Below are 20,694 nucleotides of genomic sequence, written 5' to 3' on the forward strand. Positions count from 1 at the left end.
CATTGACAGAGGAGCTCAAGGACTCCCCTCCCAAAATCTCCTGGTGTGACTTTCAGGCTGCGGGGTGGTTGTGGTGGTAGTCGGCTATAAATAGGCCTGCTCCAAATTGTGCTGCAGTCACACATAAATTCAGGGTGGGGGAAGAAAGAACACAGTCATTGCTTCTTCTTCTTCTTCTTCTTTTTTTGTTAGATTTTCTGTTTAGGAAAACTTTGTTCCTTCCAGAATATGATTGATACTACACACTGCAGGATAACCTGTTACCCATCTTTCATCTCTTTATCAAAACAGCAACAGCCTTATGAATGGGAAAAGAAGGAGAGGAAGGCAAACAAACAGTGTTTCCTGGGAGTCTGTCTCCCAGTGTGGACTGACTCAGTTAGTGCACAGGGTGTGAAAAGTGTCAGTTAGTAATGTTAAACTGTCACATGCTTTGTTCTCTTGATTTCCATAGACGTGATTATTACATTTCCAGTCAAACCAGCTCGCCAGATTGTTAAACAGGCGTGTAGAGCCCATACAAGAAGCTGGGCTTTGTCTCGGGATAATGTGTGCTCGCTTTTGTGAATACAGGAAAAGTTTCAAAAGTTAGATCATATTCACACAGCGTTACACTTTCGTTGGATCCAGGAGGCTTTAATGCGGCTCCAGATGACCAGCTAACAAACATGTGGACCTGTTTATGTGTTGTACCTCACAGATGGAGACTGTGATTCATGACATGACCGTGACCACTGTTGTGATGTCTTCAGCACACCTTATTTGTGAAGCCAGTTAAAAGTTGCGGAAATGATGACACTTCTTGTCTCCTTTGTAGTTTCTACGTGGTGCGATTTTTAATACCTGTCTGCTTAAGCTCCTTGTTTTTATCGTGCTGAACACAGTGAGCCCTGTGTTGTACCTGACCTCTACTATGCAAATATAGTAGAGTGCCGCACTCCACCTCCACATGGATTAATCAGCGAGATGCAAGCGACACACTAAGCCCATTGTTTCACCTGTGCAGCACCTGAGTGCGTCGATAGTGGCTGAAACCACAAGCTTAGACTCTGACCTACATGAAGGAGTGTTTGTGCTCTTTTCCACTTTGCAGAGATCAGAACAAGTCAGATTAGGATGAATACGGAATAACTGTGCTCACTAGACAATGACTGCGTTAAAACCACCAACATGAAAATGTTTAATCTTACGAGCCTCTTTCTTTATCCCTGGTGTTATCTTGAGCTGGGTCTCTTTTCTGAATGAGTGCTGCTGCTGCCCAGTGTGAATGCAGAGTAATGAGCTTGGCTCAGTGCACTGTGTGTGTAGTGTGCAGGGACAAGAGGCATCTGCACTGCTGCTGATGTCTTTTGTATCAGTCTTGTAATGAAGGTCTCTGCAGGTGTTGGCGAACTGTCCGCACACACTGCATGTGGACAGCCGTGATGATGCTTAAGACCTTAACTTAGAGTGACAATGTCAACTCCAGTGTTTATCAGACTTTGTTGTTCTCGGATGGCTCAATTAGCATGAGAGGCTTTGAGTTAAATAGCGATGTAAGTCTTTCAGAAGAAGTTTTCAGAAGTGAGGGGTCAGGGGTCAAGCAATAGCGGAGTACCGCAGTGTTTGTGCCAGTAAAGTCAAATGTCACAGGCTTCCCTGAGCCATTCTTGGCTGTTTATGAGTGGGAGTTAATGGAAAATTATATCATTTGCTTCCCAAAGCATATTCATTATTGTAATAATGGCAGTGTTTATTTTCTTCTGTTCTACTGGCAAGGAAGAGCATGCTAAAGTCCTCCAAAGCTCTCAAGCGAAAGCACTGCAATATGCATACGTACTCGCTGACACGCACGCACAAGAACATATAAGCAGGCAAAGCCAACAGCATTTAAATGCCTTTTTATTGGAAACTCTTTTCTCATAACCATAAGCAGGAAAATCTCTGTGTACTCTGGATGTTAGGAGTCATTTTGGGACTATCCAGTTTTTTTTTGCGGAGCTTGAAGATAGTTAAAGTCAGGTCACGATCTCTCGCCTTAGTTGTGAGATCACCAGCAAAGAAATAAACTCTCAGCAATTAATGTTACATCTGTTTTCCATTTCAAGGTGACATGACACACGCTTTTTGAGTCATGAATTGTTTGCTGCTTATTCAGAGGGTGTTTCTCTGACTCCAGATGTTTGGCAACATTGTAGCGATTCCAGTACAAAGCGCTCTGTCTGATATTAAGTCCAAGGACAAATGTGACATGTATTAACGATATCCCTTGGCGTGTAAAGACTTAGACAGACACGTGTTTAACAATGTAGACAGAAACTTACAAGAAGATCGATTCTCCACCATTCGACCTCAATGAAGCTAATAAAAGACCCCACGAGCATTCAGCACAGCTGGAAAGCACCAAAAGAACCGCAACATAAAGTCTTACTAATAAACCACACTGTAATGACCAGCAGTAGGGCAGATTTAGTCTTTAATTGGAGTCATGTACACAGACATAAGCAGATGACATTTCTTGAGGATCTCTGCCTCTGCAGCTTTTGTGTGTGATGACTTTTCTGCGTTAAACAGGAAGAATGACCTTTGAGGGACACGAGAGAGGAGAAGAAGAGAGAAGCATCTGGGGCCTGCAGCTTACTTGTACTTCCCTTTCCCTTTGTCACTCTGGAAGTCCTGCCATTGTGCTTGTTGGCTTATTTAAAAAAAAAAAATTTTAAAAATAAAGTTCTAGAGCTTAAACTACTTTTATAGAAACACAACTAGGGATTTGGGAACTGCCCCGGGACTTAATTGTGGAGAGAATGGGGGTGGTGGGGGTTGGATGGGCTTGATAATGTCTCTAGAGGGTGGTGGTATGTGCTCGTTATGTTTTGGTCATCTCCTTCACAGCACATCCCCGTGCTTTATTTAACAAATAGAAAATACTTTGTTTTCCTGAACCTCGGAAAACTTTCCGTAAACAAATGTTGACATTTTCCAGTGTTTGGACTGGGTCACAGCGATGCTGCTCCTGGTCCAGGAGACCAGAAAGGCTTTGTGCTACTGGAGACTTGAGTAGTGTTTTCTTTGAAACTCGACTCGTTTTTTGTTGTTATTCCACATTGGGTTGCTGTGTCACACACAGACACACACATGCACAGAGAGTCTACGTCCAAGATTAACAGCGAAACGAGAACGTTCAGCATTTAATGATCGTTCCAGTCCCACCACAACGTCTCCAGCACAGTCAAACAACTGGATTGAGTTCCACTGTAACATGTCAAATCGTTTCTCACTGAGAACTGATTGCACTGCTTGGAGTGAGCACAGCCCACAGAGTAATTGGAGTTAAGTGCCTTTGACAGCTAGTGTTTGTACAAGGAAGGGATGAATAAACATCAAGGGTGGCAAATGGATTACTTGACTTTTTTTTTTGTCTGGCAAGATCAGTAGAGATGGCCTGCCAGTTGGCTAGCGAGTTTATAATTGGTCATTTGGTCAGGTGTTGTGGAGTATTTGTAAGGTCATGAACCTGATAGAAATCCTGCTTGGTCCAGGACATTATGAACAGAGTGATATCTGCTTGCCACGATTTGCTTATCCTGCTGCAGCATTTAGCACTGTCTTCACTAAGCACAGCTGTCTATTTAAACTGGCTAAGCTCCGCCAAACTGTGTTGGGAACAGTCCAATCATGTTGCAGGACAGAGTAATCCTGTTTTCACTGGGTTCATACAGTTGGTGCGTTGAATTCTGCCTCTCCTGCATTAACAGCATGGTATGCTACAATAACACCAGTTATCCAACATTTTCCCACCCATGGAACTTTGGGAATAATGCCCCATGCATTCATGAACTCTCAAGTAGCCTGCCTCTTCAGAAGAAAAGTGACAGGAAATAACACGAGTGTTAGATTTTCAGGTTTTACAAAGTTATAAAAAATTCAGAGAGTGTGTTGTTTGCTGGTTTCTACTTTTAAACTGTTCATATAAACATTCATCCAATATTTACATTTGTACTTATTATATATGTTTATCATTTTAATGGTTGAGTTAAAATGTTTGCTCTGCACATGGCTTTGCTTTAGGCTTATGTAAGATCATCTATAACTGTTCAATATTGACATTCATAAAAACTCTTACCATCCATGAGAATATAATTTGTCTTTGGGCGTGGCTTATGGGTAACTAAACAAAACAGAGAGAAAATGAGGCTTTCTCCCCCAAGGCTCTTTCCTTATTCTGGGGAGTGCTTCCTGTTGATACAGCAGGCTGGGGTCAGCAGTGAAGGTAATCTTGTAATTTCTCTGAGGCCATTCGCATCGCTAGGATCTTCCTGTTATATTAGCTTCTTGGGAACTATAACTTGCGTCACAATGATGCATTTTCCTCGCTAATCATGTGGAGAATGTTTCCACGTACAAGTGAAAGGTTAATGTGACAGCTTTCTTCTTCTGTTTCGCATCATCGTGACATCCAGTGGGCTGAGCCTTTTGATTTATGTTGCTGTTGACGTGCTCATTGCAAATATGTGTATTAATATCCATCTATCTGATGTGATGTCACAAGTGGTGGCTGACTTGTCCGACAGGGGTTTTTGTTAGTTTAAACGGAGAAAAAACATTTATCTGTTTTGTTAGTGACATGTGTTAGCCAGCTGAAGCAGGATTTATGAAGAAGAATGACAGAAGAAGGATTTATGCACTCAGATCAATCGATCTCACTTTGTAGAGCACTGGGAAATATTTACTGGAGATGAAAAAGTAGACTTCTCTGCTCTGTACTGAACTCAGTGTCAACTATACGGACAAAAGCATTGGGCCAGACCTCTTAATCTTTGAAATCAGGTGTTTTCATTTCCATTGCTGCAGGTGTATAAAATCAAGCACCTAACAATGCAGTATGCAGTATAGTTATTTTAGAGAGATCACTTAATTTGAGTGTGGTACTGTAATAGGAAGCCACAGCTGCAACAAGTCAGATTATGAAAGTCTTTGCACAATCTATATATGACCTCGGCAAGTGGGTGATGTTGTTGGCAGCATTAATACTTGTGCATTATAATACATTGTATGTTAATTAGCTTGTGGTTGTGTCCTGCTGTTTTTTTCATATGGATACAAACTTATTAAAAGCTGGGACTTTATTTTCTGCCTGTGTCCCCAACCTTTGTTGTCATCAGCTTTTTTCAGAGCCGTCTTCATATATCGTCTCATGCCCATTCTGATTTTGAACTCTTGCTGATATCTGTTAGTTCTTTTATCTAGGCTGTTATTAAAATCCTTTATATTGAGGCAATGATTTTACTCACAACGTGTAAACGCCTTGTAATGTAGGTGTAGGCAGTCCAGTACTTAACTTAGTAGGGTTGGGGGGAAAAATCGATACTGTGTAGTATCGTGATATTTTGTTTGCTAATAATGTATCGACACAGGGACAGCAGAAATCGATATTTTGTTACAAAAAAAGTTTTTGTGGACTGGAACATGCTCAGACTTCAGAGCATGTTGATCCTTTTTCTGAACAAGAATCCTGACATTCCTTCACTGTCCAAATGTGTTTAACTTTTTTTTTTGGCAGAAATAAACATGACAGTTTACTTATTTTAATTTAAGACATGTTATATTTTAATCAAGTTTAAAACTTTTTTTATTTAATGTAAAATTATATTTTGTTTTAATTTACTTTCAAATTCTTCAGTTGCTGAATGGGCTGCATAGTTTTCATAAATTGCACAGTTCAGAATAGCTATAATTGTACCAGATGGTTGCATTCAGTTAAGTTGGACTAGACTGTAATACAAACCGTTCAGTTTGTCAACAATAAAACTGAAATGAGAGAAAGACTGAGTTTGAGACTTTGATATTAGATAAAATGAATATTGATAAAGTTTACCTTTATGTACAGAATCTGAATATCGCAAAATATTTTAAAAAATTGCAATAATATCGTATCGTGCGTTAAGTATTGTGATAATATCGTATCGTGGGATGTATGGTGAGTCCCACCTCTATAACTTAGTGTGTTTTGAGTTACATATTTTTATTGCAAGGGTACCGAGGAACTCAATGTGGTACTCATGTATGCAACATACAGCAAGCTACTCACTTAACCCTCATTTACTCTGGTGAGTGAGTAATTGGATCAGAAAATGCCAGCTATCAGCTCTGTCACAGATAATCAACTCATGTGAAACTTCCCATGCGGCTGGCTAAAACAGGAGGGTATTCACTAATCTGTTCTCTCTTTCTCCCTCTATGGTGGAGGGAGGCTGGAGCATATTTCAGCTAATTTTGGACATGAGACAGAGTAGACCTTGGACAGATTCATGCTCAGATCCTCACCTACAGGACATTTAGAAACGCTAACATAATATAGAGGTCTCCGGATGCAGTTGAAACCCACGAACAGGCCAACACCACAGTCCTTACTTTCTTAATCAAGTTGGGAATCACTCAGTAAGTCACAGTCTTGCTACCACAGTGCAATAGTAAAGCCCCAATAAAACTCTCCATCATTTACAGATATCTGTATGCATCATCGCACTCTTATCTATCCTCATCCTATCCCTATTCTAATAGTCCCTCACACAGATATGAGATTGCACTAAAATGAAATGTTCTTATTCCAACAACACAGACTCTCATGCAAAGTAAAAAACGACATTGTTTATTGGCAGTTTTTCTCTTGGTTCAAATGCTTTCTGTCCTAAAATGTCACTCATGCTTTGCTTTCTCACTCCCACTTTCCTTTCTTTCCCCACCATATTTGGTGGAACAGGATTACATGAAGTGGGTCACTTATGTAGTCGCAGAGTTTTGAACAGTGAGTTGTGCCAAAAAGTATTCAAATAGTGCTTTGATGCCTGCAGAGGTCAGGCCAGGTGTTTATGACATGTCTATGAAAATGAGCTTTTCTAACTCTTCTGGTCTTGTGTATCTGTACGATTAGCTTGCTATGCCCCTCTTAAATGGTTAAAAAGAGAATTCAGGGGATTGTGATCAGTCTCTTGTCCTGTTTCACTTTGAAACACCGAAAATGACTTACAGTGTTAATTAATGGCAAATGTTTTCTCTTGATGAACCAGTTGTGTAAGCATATCTGCTGGAAAGTATTTGGATTTATAGCTGACCGTTATTACGTAGACAATATGGCAGCATTTCTCTGTGGTTTTTGGTGCTACTTCAAATTGGCAAATCTGATTATCACGGGAGGTTTGTTGGAAAAAAAAAGAGCCCTGCTCTGTATTTCTGCCACTGGAAATGTTTTTATAAAAATAAGATTACAGATATGTAATCAGCTTTCTGGCTCTCCTGATATAATCCGAGGCTAGACTAAGCCTCAGAGGGTGGGTCTTCTTTACATAACATGACAAGAAATCGGAAACACGAAATCATAGCGGAGCAGCAGAATTTAGCTGCTCTCATTGGTTTGCCAGCTATGATTAACCCATGGTGACCTTAACACAGTGTTCCCATGGGAGGAAACTCCTCCAGTATACAGAAGCCATAATTTCTCTGAACCATGTAGTTCAGGACAGCTCAGCTGATTAGAATCACTTATTTGTACAATGGTACCACAGAATGCAATTACTTGGAGTAAAGTTTGTAAGAGATTATATTCCTCCTGATATGAAAGGTTTTGTTGCATATAATTTTCGATATAGAATGCTAGATAATGGTAGATTAAATCAACAAGGGGTGCCATGAATAAGATGCAGAAGAGGACTTGTAGATTAAAGGAAGACTCAAAAAACACATAGGATCGAAATGGGAAAAATATCGTATCAATACTGATATGGACTGGGCAATGTGTGAGGAACAATGAAAATGATAAACCTACAGACGGCTGACTTTAAAGACACCCTGAAATCATGCAGCTGGCTAATCCATTTGGCCAAAACTTAATTATAGCAAACACTGAAATACATTTTTGCACGCAGCAATGAATTTTGTTCACTCAAATTTAGCTTTTCTTCCCTCAAAATAAGTTTCTCCTCAAAATGCAACACTTGCACCTGGAATTTTTTTTTTTTACGTACGCTCAATTTTTTTTTACGCGCGCTCAGAATAGTGGCACAAAAATAACGCCATACACTTTAGGTGCCAGATAATCTCTCATGCTACCAGTAGAGACACTGAGCCTAGGCAAATACAAAAAACAGTCGGAAAAAAATGAGGAGGGAAAAAATGTCAGTGGCCTTAACCTGTAAACCCATTCCTGTTTTGGGGTTTGTCTCATTGTTGCCCCTCTAGTGAACCTGTTGTTAATATAATTAACACAAAAGCAGCTGTAACTGATTAAGAACCTCTTCTGATACATAATTGTCCAGATAAGTTTAACTGACTTCCTGCTATACTCTGATTTTAAAGTTTTTCTTCCCAGGAGACCTGGTTAAACCGAAAAGTCCACCGAAAAGTCCAAAGATAAATGTAGCTGCAGTAGTGTGGTGGTAGACTGCTCCCCCTAGTTCTCAATCTAATTTTGAGCATGAACAAGAATAAGTTAGTGAGCTAGTCCATTTAGACTTATGTATTTAAGCATGAAAAGTTTAAAATGCATTTTAAAATCGACTGGGAACCAATGTAAAGACTAAGATGCAAGCTTGCTTGCTAGAATCTATTAGGGTTGTGGCTGCATAATTTCATATTGCTTATAAAGAAAGAAAAATGATCATATTAGATTTACAGGTGTTGTATATTTTAACTTTCTTTTAGTGTTACATCTGGCTCTAGACAAAAGTCATTGCTCGATATGAGCGTTAAGCTGTAAAAGCATTTTATTTCATCAGAGTTTAATTTATGACTGGACCAAATAGCAAACAAATTAATTAAATATTGAGAAATGCTGCTGTCATAAGCAGTGTTGGCCAACAAAGGTTTTCCAGTTTAATGTAAACTGAGGGTATATGATTGCAATGAAGCATGACAACATAACCAAATGTATTTCTGCCAGGGCGATTGTGGCTCAAGAGTTGGTAGCTCGCCTTGTAATCGGAAGGTTGCCAGTTCGAGCCCCGGCTTGGACACTCCCGGTCGTTGTGTCCTTGGGCAAGACACTTCACCCGTTGCCTACTGGTGGTGGTCAGAGGGCCCCGTGGCGCCAGTGTCCGGCAGCCTTGCCTCTGTCAGTGCGCCCCAGGGTGGCTGTGGCTACAATGTAGCTTGCCATCACCAGTGTGCGAATGTGTGGATGACTGGATGTGTAAAGCGCTTTGGGGTCCTTAGGGTCTAGTAAAGCCCTATAACATATGCTAACTCATTATATAACTGCAGTATATAAGGCAAAATAGAGTTTTTACAACTCTAACAAGCTTGAATGTGCTTTGTGTTGTGTGCTCTGTCAGGATGATCCACACTGTGTCAATAATGTTGAGGTCTAGACTCTGGGGAAACCAAACCATCACTAACACTGTTCCATTGTGTGTTTTTCTATCCAGGTATTAAAATGCACCATCCCCACCCCACATTAGAAAACCCATAACAGAAAAAAAAATCTTAAATGACATATTCTGTCTGAATAAGCTCAAGTATACATCTGAAAATCAATGATTATCTCCAAACCATTACATGGAACTACAATAGTCAGTCTCAATACAGATGGTAGGATCTTTAATAAGAACTACAGACGTGGACAATAACAGTTCATCATTGAATCCTTCAGAATACACTGTTTGCAGATGATATATGAAATAGGCTTCTCTATTGTAGAAGTTTCCATTTCCTATCACCACCCCTTTTCACCAGTGCAGCCACACACGCTGATTTCATTCCCAGCTGAGTGAAAATGTCTGCCTGTAGGGGCCGTATCACCATTATTTCTGAAATTACTCTAATGCTCCTTCTCAGTCTAGACCTCAATATAACAAAATCCACAAGGGCACTTAAAGTCTGACACTTTTGTTTACTTGTATCTTGTTTGCTTGCTTTATGGCAATTTTGACCTGAAGCGTTGGAGTGTGCAGAAGACCAGCACTAACACTGCTTAAATTAAGGATCAAATCAAGAAATTACCAACTAAATGTAATATTGTATATTTTAAAAAGTTTTTCATTTGTACTACAGATAGAAAAAAACCCCACAAGCCTAGGCACTCGGCAGAGCTGTGTTCATTCAGTTGGAATAAAAATTGCCTGTTAAAATATTGTGGGGCAGAAAAGGTGCAACACTAACACTGCAGAAATTTGCACGAGATAAAGCTACTGAGCCAAGAGAAATACCATGAAAAGCCTCAGGTGGAAATGCTTTAATGTGCTTTGACACATTTGTTTTCCCCCTGAAGTGTGTATTCGTGCATATGTGTGTGTGGAACAGTTTGTGTATGGCACGTCTGATAAGAAGACTGTCGACTGTGATGTTTACAATAACCGACAATCCATTTAAAGGTTCTTCTAATTAATTGTATGACTTAATAAAATAATTACATTAAAGTACAACAACTTGCAGTTCAAGTTTAAAATCAACTGTATGTGATTATGAAAGGCTACTTCCAAAAGCTTTCTCATGTTTAGCTTGCAGAATTTTACCCACGAGCTCTTGTGAAAGCATGGAGTTGTCAGGCTAGCCGGGTCAGTACATGGAAAGAAACCAGCAGACGCGGGTTTGTGACCTTGCTTCATTTCTTTGTCCAGCTGGTCATCAGCGTGCATATCGAATCACATCTGATGAAAGAGATGCAAGTTGCAATAGAGCTCACCACTGTGTGTCTGCTGCTTTTTACTGGCCTGGACCGACAGGAATGACTCATCACCAGCTCTGCAGGGCCTTCTAATGCCTGGGGTCGATGATGTCATTAGGGCTAGTGCCGTGTGTTTAGGGGGGACATTGGATAGCAGACTTTGTCTTTAGTGTGCAAGGGTATCACAGCTCAGGGAAAAACCACAAATATTTACAACTCTGCAATTTGATATTAGCGGAAGCAGAATAAGAACCTGTTCTAGAAGCAGCATATAGTGAATATATATCGCTGCTTCGTATGCAAAAAGCATATTGTTTTGCAGCATGTCTTATAATATCATTAAGTTTTGTCATTTTAAAATTTATACAGAGTAGAAGGCAAAAAATAAACCTTGGTTCTCTGGGAGCCTCTGCTGGAAGTTTAAAGCAAAACACTTCTTCCATGCATCTGCAGTATAGGACGTATCAGACAATAAAATAGATAGAAATATATACACATTTATATGCAGAATCTGCAATCATTTTTTTGCATAAATGTAATATTATACTATGCTGTTAATGACATTAAATCATTATCAGCCCAGCATAATTTCATATGTATATATTTTGGCCACCAGGGGTCAGCAAAGCAAGCCACAAACACAACATCAGCACTTAAAGTATACATCATGAAGTTTCTGGTAAACTGCAACTAACAAATGAAGACAAGGGGGCAGCAATGGAACAGCAAAGCTGCTTATCAGCAGAAAGTGTTTTATAGATGCACCAATGAAAACCAAAACAACACAAAACAAAACACAAAGACTGCTCAATTGCCTGTCTGACCAAATGAGCCAGGGGTGCAAAGTGGGAGTGGTCAGTTGTTCCAAAGGGATTTTTTTGTTTGTTTTTTTTAGCTAAGGAGCTTTTAAGTTGGGTACAGAGAATCAGAAGAAGGCCCTGATCTGAGACCCTGAGAACCTGGCTTGGAGAATAGGGGTGGAGGAGTTTGATTTTGTAGGTGGAGGCCTCAAAACTAAGAACCAAGGAGATGAAAGCATAGGAAAGCATTTCCAATTCACTTTTTAATACAGCAGTCCTGAGATCATCAATACCTTGTAAAGAGAGAAAAAAAACGAGTTCTACTGTATTATACTGTAATCTCCAGCTACATTTGTCTCAAATAGGATGAGATACATTTTATTTGATCCAAGTTTACAGCGTGCAAACACAATACAACATTTTGTAAATACAGTACAGGAAGATAATACTGTCATGTGGCAGTAGCACACAAGGGCTTTCTCTGTGCATTATTCCTGACAACAGCTGCCCTCTGAGGCTGTATGCGAGGCCGATGAAAACTGAACCAAGCAGTGAAAGTGCACAAAAGTGCACCGTTCAGTGACTGGTGCATTTATCAGAACATTCACTCACAAATTTTGATAAAGGACCATTAAACCATTATCTGTAATTGCTGAGAGCAATGGGAAATTTTCTTTAAACATTTATTAAGTCATATACATAATATACTAATGGGGTACACCACTGACTTTGTATTGTGCTTACATTAAGCTAATGGACCTGAGATAGGGAACATGTAATTAATAAGTCAAGCCAATAGACTCTAAGCTATCCCATTAGTTCCCAACAGTCTCCAAAATTGCTTGACTGTAGCTCTGCAGTTTTACTCAGCATTATCTTCCAATAGACACCACTTACCTGGTAATGGTCTCAGGCTTTAGAAAGCTCTCCTCTGAGACCCAGAACATTTTCTGCGCTTTTCACAAGAATTGCAGTGCAGTGGATAAACTGAACCCAATGAGCAAAATCCTGTATGAGGGGAGGAGGGGGATCAGTCCTCTGATTAGAGTGGTTTAATGAGACGATTAGTGCTGTATTAACTATGATAAATTGGAGAAGTTGCCAGAAGCGAGAGGTTAGATATGAAAGGTCAAAGGGTTTGAAAACTGTCATGAATTCAAGGACATCTTAAACTGAAGAGGTGGTCTTTGGTGAAAATGGAAGATTGACAGCAGCTGCAGCAGTTAAAACTGTAAAGTTATATATATTTACAGCACATAACCTTCCACACTGTATATTCCAACTCACGGTTTATAACAGTCTTTAAGGCAGTTTGTGAGGTAAATGGACTACTAATAGAATAGAATAGAATAATCCTTTAATTGTCCCACAAGGGGAAATTTGGTTGTAACAGCAGCCAAAAAGACAAATATACTACAAACAGTACACAGGACACGGAACAGAAACATACACAATTTTTCTTACATATTTACATTAAGGACAATGGTTACTATAAACAGAGAGTACTGTACAGTTATTCAATTAAATAAAAATAATTACAGGTAAGAGGCAAACCAGGTTGTAGTGCGAATTGGTTAATTAACTAACTTATTGCAGTTACAGCATTGATGTAAACATCTATGTTTGTTGGGAGCAGTTCAGATTGTACAGTCTGACAGCTGCAGGGAGGAAGGGCCTGCGGAAACGCTCCTTCATGCATCTAGGATGCAGCAGTCTGTCACTGAAGGAACTCTGCAGTTCAGCAACATCTACATGCATGGGGTGGGAGACTCTGTCCATCAGAGATGTTATTTTGGCCAGAGTCCTTCTGTCTCCCACCACCTGTACTGGGTCCAGGGTGCATCCCAGAACAGAGCTGGCCTTCCTGATGAGTTTATCCAACCTCTTCCTCTCAGCTGCCGATAAACTGCTGCTCCAACATACTACACTGTAAAAAATGACAGATGCCACCACAGAGTCATAGAAGGTCTTTAAAAGCGCTCCCTGGACTCTAAATGACCTCAGCCGCCTCAGCAGGTAGAGTCTGCTCTGACCCTTCCTGTAAAGAGCATCAGTGTTGTGGCTCCAGTCCAGTTTATTATTCAGGTGAACACCCAGGTACCTATAAGAGTCCACTATCTCAATGTCCACTCCCTGGATGTTCACCGGTGTCAGTGTGGTGGGTCTGCGTCTCCGGAAGTCCACCACCAACTCCTTTGTTTTTCCGGCGTTGATCAGCAGGTGGCTCTGCTGACACCAGTCAACAAAGTCCAGAGTCCACTGTCTGTACTCTGAGTCGTCCTCACATGTGATGAGGCCGACTATGGCAGAGTCGTCAGAGAACTTCTGTAGGTGGCAGCGTGGGGAGTTGATGGAGAAGTCTGCAGTGTAGAGGGTGAAGAGGAACGGTGCCAGCACAGTTCCCTGTGGGGCCCCCATACTGCAGACCAGCGTGTCAGAGACACAGCCCTGTGACCTCACATACTGTGGACGTTCTGTGAGGTAGTCCAGTATCCAATGGACTACCAATGCTTATAATGCTTTTCTACTGTTTTAATAGAAAGAGCTTTCTTACTACAAACCAAGCACTTTCTTATGCACTTCTAGAGACTTTTAACCAAGCATTCCCGCACTCACATGGGTGCATCAGGGGCAACTCAGGGTTCAGTATCTAGCCCAAATAGTTACTTTTTTATTAAGTAACTATTTGGTGTAGTATGAATAGCAGTGGGGGAGGTCTGTATCAATAGAAAGAACCTGTAAAAATCATGAACATATAGTTCTAAGTTTAAAATATATGCACTTCTTCACACTTTTTAAATCCTTTCCCTGCGTTTGCTCTATTCAATGGATTTTCTAAAATCAGTTTCCTGGACACAAATCTTCCACTTTTAATTTTCAAGGTTTTCAATCCACAAAACAAAATGATTGGTTAGGGTGAGAAAAAATGATAGTTTGAGATAAAACACAACAGTTGCCACTAGAACAGAGCGATATGACCAAAAATATTTATCACGATATACATTTGAAAATTTGCGATAACGATATAACTGGCGATATAATTGACACTAGACAAAACACTTTACAACTCCACAACTTTATTAGTGCAAAACCCTCCCCAAAAACATCAATGCATTTTCACTTAAACAAGCAGCTGTTTTTTATGTGCATTAAAGCTATATAAAAATTTAACAGTGCAAATGTAAATTCCTTGCTGACAGTTTAACCAAAAGGCATTTCCAGTGGAAATTGGCCGACATATCCTCAGTATAACCATGTATAATATCCACAAAACTTAAAAAGAGGTTATACACACACAATATGGTAATATTATGTTGAAGCACAGTACGTATCACTCCGCGAGGCTCCTGACTACGGTAGCCGTAATGCTCCAACAATCCATCAAGCGGTGCGGGTTCGTAGCTTAGCAAAGTTGTACTAAAACATTTGACAGATTTTCGAGCGCCGTGTACCACAGAAAATCGTTTGGTGGTCAGTAAACACAACCAGAATTCATACATAAGGCGCACTGGATTATAAGGGGCACTGTCGATTTTCAGAAAAATCAAAGGATTGATTTTAAGTGTGCCGTATTTTCCAAACAACACGGTAATAACAACAGCCCGCTAGCATGCTCTACCAAAAATAGTGCTTTGTTGTGTATCTGACGGAAGAAAGCCAAACCAGTGCCACACCACTGAAGTTGCAGCATTTTTACAAACCAATTCTGGTTCATCCGTTTCATTCAACGATCCACTTTCGCCTTTCTCATTCTCCGTCGCCGCCATGCGTTTTCTGCCATGTGCATTTAAAAACAAAGGCACTGCGCATGCGCATTTTACCCATATTCTATCGCGATATTTCATTTTCTTACAGTTGCTCAGCATTATACCGGTATTACCATGAACGGTATGATATGGCCCAGCCCTAGTTGCCACTTTTTTCATAGCCAGGATGACATATATGTGTGTGTCTGTCCATTAAATTATGGGTCTGCCTGTATACCTGCTATTGAAATACATTCATTTCAAAGTTGTGCAAAGAAAAAACAAAACATTTATTATTTCTTCATGACTATTTCATGCTTTGCTATAAGACCAGGTTGTATCTTAGTGCTTTACTAGGAAAGATCTCAGTGACTCTAAAGTTGGTCTTGAAATGACCTCGGAAATGTATTTTTTTTTTTAAGCGTTTAACAATTTTTAAAAATATAACACCAATCAATTTTTTTTTTAGCAGTGAGCGATCCAATACTTGTGTCTGAATTGCCTGAAACTGAAGAAAATTCAATCAGATGGCACTTTGTTGTCACAGCGCAGCTGAATATCAAATTGTTTTCGAAATACTCCCACATGTGACGACCTCAATTTCACTACACAACAAGAAAACAGTGTAGTGTCTGAGTCACGCCTGGGTCTCTCAGACAATAGGTGGAATATAAGACAATTATTTTTAAGGAGGCTTGAGGGGTGAGAGCCAATTTACATTTCAGGTAAAATGTTATTGTATTTTCACGGTCGACTTGCTGTGGAATTGTTTCGAGCTGCCGCAAAGACTTCATCACTGTCAACAGAGCGCTGCAATAATGAATAGAAGGAAATTTGTGCTGTTCTGCCAGATATGGCTTTATTACAGACACTTTCCATTCGTCCGTGCTTGACAGTGAATTGGAGCTTTGCATAAGATAAAGTGTATATTTCTGAAGTAGAGAATAAGGACTGTCACAATCCCTGAAGTGGAGAGCCTGCACAAAGTGACAGCACACATCTATCATTTGTGTGTTGTGTTCCAAGGGCGGGTGTTTGCAAATCTACAGTGGCATGCCTTTGAGTATAAGTGAGTGTTTGTGTGTGTGTGTTTGTGTGCCCTTCAGTGGTTTGGTTAGCTGACGTAAGTGATGAATGGCAGTAAATGGCTGCCCTTAGTTTAAAGGACAAGACAAGGTCAGGCAAATAAAGGTGTCGGCATCGCTGTTTCCTTACAAGTTGAGCCTCATCTTTTCTGCTTTTACTGTCATAACTAACAATCAAAGCACCACTTGGAGGAGCCACTGCCTTGTTTCAGCTCATGTTTAAAGTCAGTGAGTGGGGAGACAGCTGCTTGCTGCTCAGCACTGAGAAGCCAGGCTTCTTATTCTACTTCTTTTTTTTAAATCTGTTTATTCCTCCGTGCGAGAGCTCATCTTACTTCAAAAGGGGTTGAACAGTGATCTTAAAGCAGCAATCAGTGACCAAAATCAAATGACTAAATCAACGGGACAATATTTGTTTTGCCATCTTCAGATAAGTGGAGGAACTACATGAGGTGGGGAAAAAAAACCCTCTTCTGTCAGTGGCTGAGAAATGAGACCCATAATTGGATGGCATGTGGGGAGCTTTTAGTGCGCATCAAACACGTTTCCTTGCCTATTCACCCAGCAAACACTTTAATGTACCTCATAATGGTTTGTAATTTATTTTAATTTGAAGAGTCTAATATGAAGCTTTGCAACAGCTTTGACTGATTTGTTTACTGATTTGTCCCACTTCAGCGTTTCCCATCTAAGGTTGAATATTAATATTTTATATATGACTTCCCAGCGGCTTGTCGACAAAATCTTAGCTTGACAAATTGTACAAAAAGACTGGCGGCTAATAGAGTCTAGGCAGATCAGCCTACAAAGAGAATAAAAGCGACCGGCTATTTCAACAAAAGTGTCTGCTCATCTCAGCTGATTGAACGGCTACAATAAAAGGCTGAGCTACTTTTGAGGGATTATTCAATAACTGGTTGTGAGCTCTCAACAAGAAAAAAAAAAGACACATTTCAAACAGCAGTTCAAATTTAGAGCATATTAGACAGTCGTGACCTTCTACTACTGAGTTGGGTGTGGGGAGGGGGGCCATACAGTACCTCATCGTATTTTTGCTCTCTCGCCTAATTTGATCATACAGGATAAACTCTCTCTCTCTTAAAGGTGGCAGGAAGTTAATTGAAAAAGCCAACAGAGGATGTATCAAAGGGACATGGGAAGAAATAGCACCAGCAGAGGGCAGTTCTCATGTCTGGATTTGGGGATGTGTAAGTCTAATCGTGCCTTGTGTAACTAATGCTTGAGCTCAGACAGAAATCAGCCCCCTGTGGTCGCGGTGCAGGCACATGCTCTGCTGCGCTGATCCAGCACATGCACTCAGACACACAAGCAAGAAGGACCCTTTGTCTTCAAAACAAAAATAACAAAAGGATTTGTATTAATGCACAAACTCTGGTGCTGCTGACTCGTATGTCTGTGAGAGAGCAGTAAGACAAGTAAATTGTCGGGGAGGTGTTGCTGTTTCCGGAAGAGAGCGTGCCATTGTTATCATTATTTTTTTGACTCTTTATTTAGACTTTCTGTCAGGAGTGCACACATGCATGACCAATCCTTATAGCACAATTCAGATAACTGTAATTATTGTCTGCACTTTTAATTGAGAATTTACATGCTGGTATTCTTCTCATCCACTTAGTGTAGCTCCCAGCAGCGTGTTATAACAAGGTGAATAATAATAGCTGGCTGAGATGTAGAGTGCGATGCCGTTTATCCTTCTATTTCTCTCTGTGTGTATTTGTAGCTGAGCCACGTCTCCTGTTGATTCAGTTTTTGTTAAATTAGCCCAGTGCTTTCAAGGCTGAAATTCTTCTGATTATTTTGAGGAATCATCAGATTTGGGCTCCCGGCCAGGACCAGAGAGACTTCGAGAGATGGCGAGGGAAGAGAAGTCTGCTTCATTCTCCTTAAGAGCTTCTTCCCCTTAAAAGCCAAAACAGTGCGGCTGTTTTCAACTTGTGTGTGCGTGTGTGTGTTGTCATGGCAAAATAAATACTTTGAAAGATGTACAGATGTCATGTATTTGTGCACATATTTTTTATGATTACTGGATTGGCTGACTCATGAGCGCAATGTCCATATTGCACATGATACAACCTCTCGTGTTTATACAACTTCAGCAAGGTGGGCATAATGTGAGAAAGCTCTACAGAAATCCAAGTTAAAAATCCCAAATTCACCTCAACTAATCCTGTAGCTATCTATTTCAACATTAAAGCCCCTTCCAAGAAGTCCAGAATTCCCTTGTGGGGTGGCTGTAGCTCAGGTGGTAGAGCAGGTCATCTACTGATCGGAAGGTTGGTGGTTCGATTCCTGGCTTCCCCTAGTCTGCATGCCAAATATCTTGGGCAAGATACTAACCCCAAATTGCTCGGAGTATGAATGTGTGTGAATGTCAGTTAGAAAGCACCTAGGAAAAATGTGCTTGTGTGAATGGGTGAATGCACAAGTTGTATAAAGCGCTTTGAGTGCTCAGAAGAGTAGAAAAGCGCTATATAAGAACCAGTCCATTTACCATTTACCTTGTATGAACATTATTCTAGTGTACATATTTCATGCACACGTTGCTCAAGAGCTGTCGACCATATTGAACATGATTCAGCCACTGCTTGCTAGGGAGTTGTGTATTGCCCAACTGCTTGGAGGTGGTTCCTGGGATGTTACTGGTTGTCACTGGGTGAAATTGGTTGCAAACTACGCCCTGCACCCAAATCCTCCTACTAATTCCTTTGGTTGCTAGCAGATGGCTACAGTTTCTTGTATTTTTTTTTTTTACCACTGTAAAGAATTCTCTCAAAAGTCTCTGACAAGTTCAAATCTCAGCATCCTTGACCTCAAGGTCAAAGTCAGAGGTCAGGTTTTCTGAAAATGTTATGAATGAAATAACTCAAGAACAAAGCAAAGTGGGATTTTGAAATTGATAGCATAGGTGTGTCTGGGGGGGGGGGGGGGGGGGGGGGGGGGGGCACTGGTGGTTTCCAGTATATTTTATATTTGTCTGCAAACACTTGCTAACTATTAGACGAGTGGCAGTAATACTTGAAAATGTGACTTCAGAGTAAAAGTTGAGTCTTTTGAAACTTGTTGAGTCAAAACCTTTACTTTGAAGGCAAACCTTCCTCATGTCCACGTCGTTTTGGACTTTTCACTGTTTCACTGCAACAAAACAATGTTTGTAGACACGTCTGTCACTTCCATTCAAACCACGATTACAGCAATATACTAACTATCAAAGCAGTCACAAGGAGGTTTTTGGGGGCGGGGTGAGGAGTACATGTTTTACCATAGGTAGTTAATGACCAGGGTGTTGATGACCAGCCCGAAGCCCTGTATGACTGGCACTGTAGCCACTCACAACCTGTCAGCGAATACACATTTTCCCCTCACAACTGGTGGTTACTAGATGGCTGAAGACCGATTTCTAAGCCTCTGTTGCTGTGACTCCACAGATGCATTTAGCTAAGCAAGCTAGCTGGCAATGATGCTCCATTAAAATCCATTAAAAAACAAACAAACAAAACCCCAAACAAGTTTCTCCACTCAATCTTCATAAACCAGTGGATGATGTCACTGTTGCTATCTCCATTTTTAAATACAGGCCCACTTTACATTCTTGCCACACACTCTTTTACATTTGTTATATGAAGTATTTTTTTTATGGTGTGTAAGCACAAAAATAACACAGCTGGTGTGTGTTTGTGCAATAATGAGAAAATCTGGTCCTGGAGACACCTGCTGTTGCGGTGACTACCCCAAAGGCCATTTTGAGCTCTTTGGCAGGTATTTATATATCTGTCTGTGGATGGGTTTTGTCAGATGATGGTATCTCGACTCTTCAGGTTACAATTATGAAACTTTACAGAAAGTTTTTACCAATTTGTCTGTCAGAGTTTTTCCAGCATTGTCAGTCTGGTAGCATTGAGCTGCACTGACTGATAAATAGCTGCATAGTGTTGTCAAAATTCAACGTAATCACATTCAAAATAATTGACTGGGTTTTCCAGACGGGCACTGGTAGAACATGCAGACAGCATAATCACAGGCCCTTGCATTATCACGAAAGAGGTGACTGTAGAGGAAAAGTAAAATAAGGGATTCAAACAAATATTTATTTGCATCTTTGTTGTAGCAATAAAGTTTATTCATTCATGGCACTTTAAAACTAAAGCTAAATCAGAAAACACAGAAGCAAAACAGTTGAAATGCATGACCTGTAGTAAATATGGGGAAGTGTATGGGTTCATAACAGTTAACAAATGAACAAATAGTTGATCATGAGCGTTCTGCATAGGTCAAGGCTGTGGTTTGGCCTGAGGTTGTGTTGTGCTCTGCATGCACTTTTATCTGCCTTGTGTGCCTTACATTACATTGTTGTGTGTTTGTTACATTGTTTGAATGCAACTTGTCTGTGAAAATGTCTGAGTATTATC

The 20,694-nt window shown here is 40.3% G+C and overlaps 1 protein-coding gene across 1 annotated transcript in view; it reads left to right on the forward strand.

Annotated features, from left to right (window-relative positions):
• pde4d (phosphodiesterase 4D, cAMP-specific) overlaps positions 1–20,694 on the forward strand; it is a 198,318-nt gene that overhangs the window by 659 nt on the left and 176,965 nt on the right. The gene's annotated exons all lie outside the window — the stretch shown is intronic.

Source organism: Neolamprologus multifasciatus, chromosome 12 (genome assembly GCF_963576455.1).
Source record: "Neolamprologus multifasciatus chromosome 12, fNeoMul1.2, whole genome shotgun sequence".
Taxonomy (NCBI): domain Eukaryota; kingdom Metazoa; phylum Chordata; class Actinopteri; order Cichliformes; family Cichlidae; genus Neolamprologus; species Neolamprologus multifasciatus.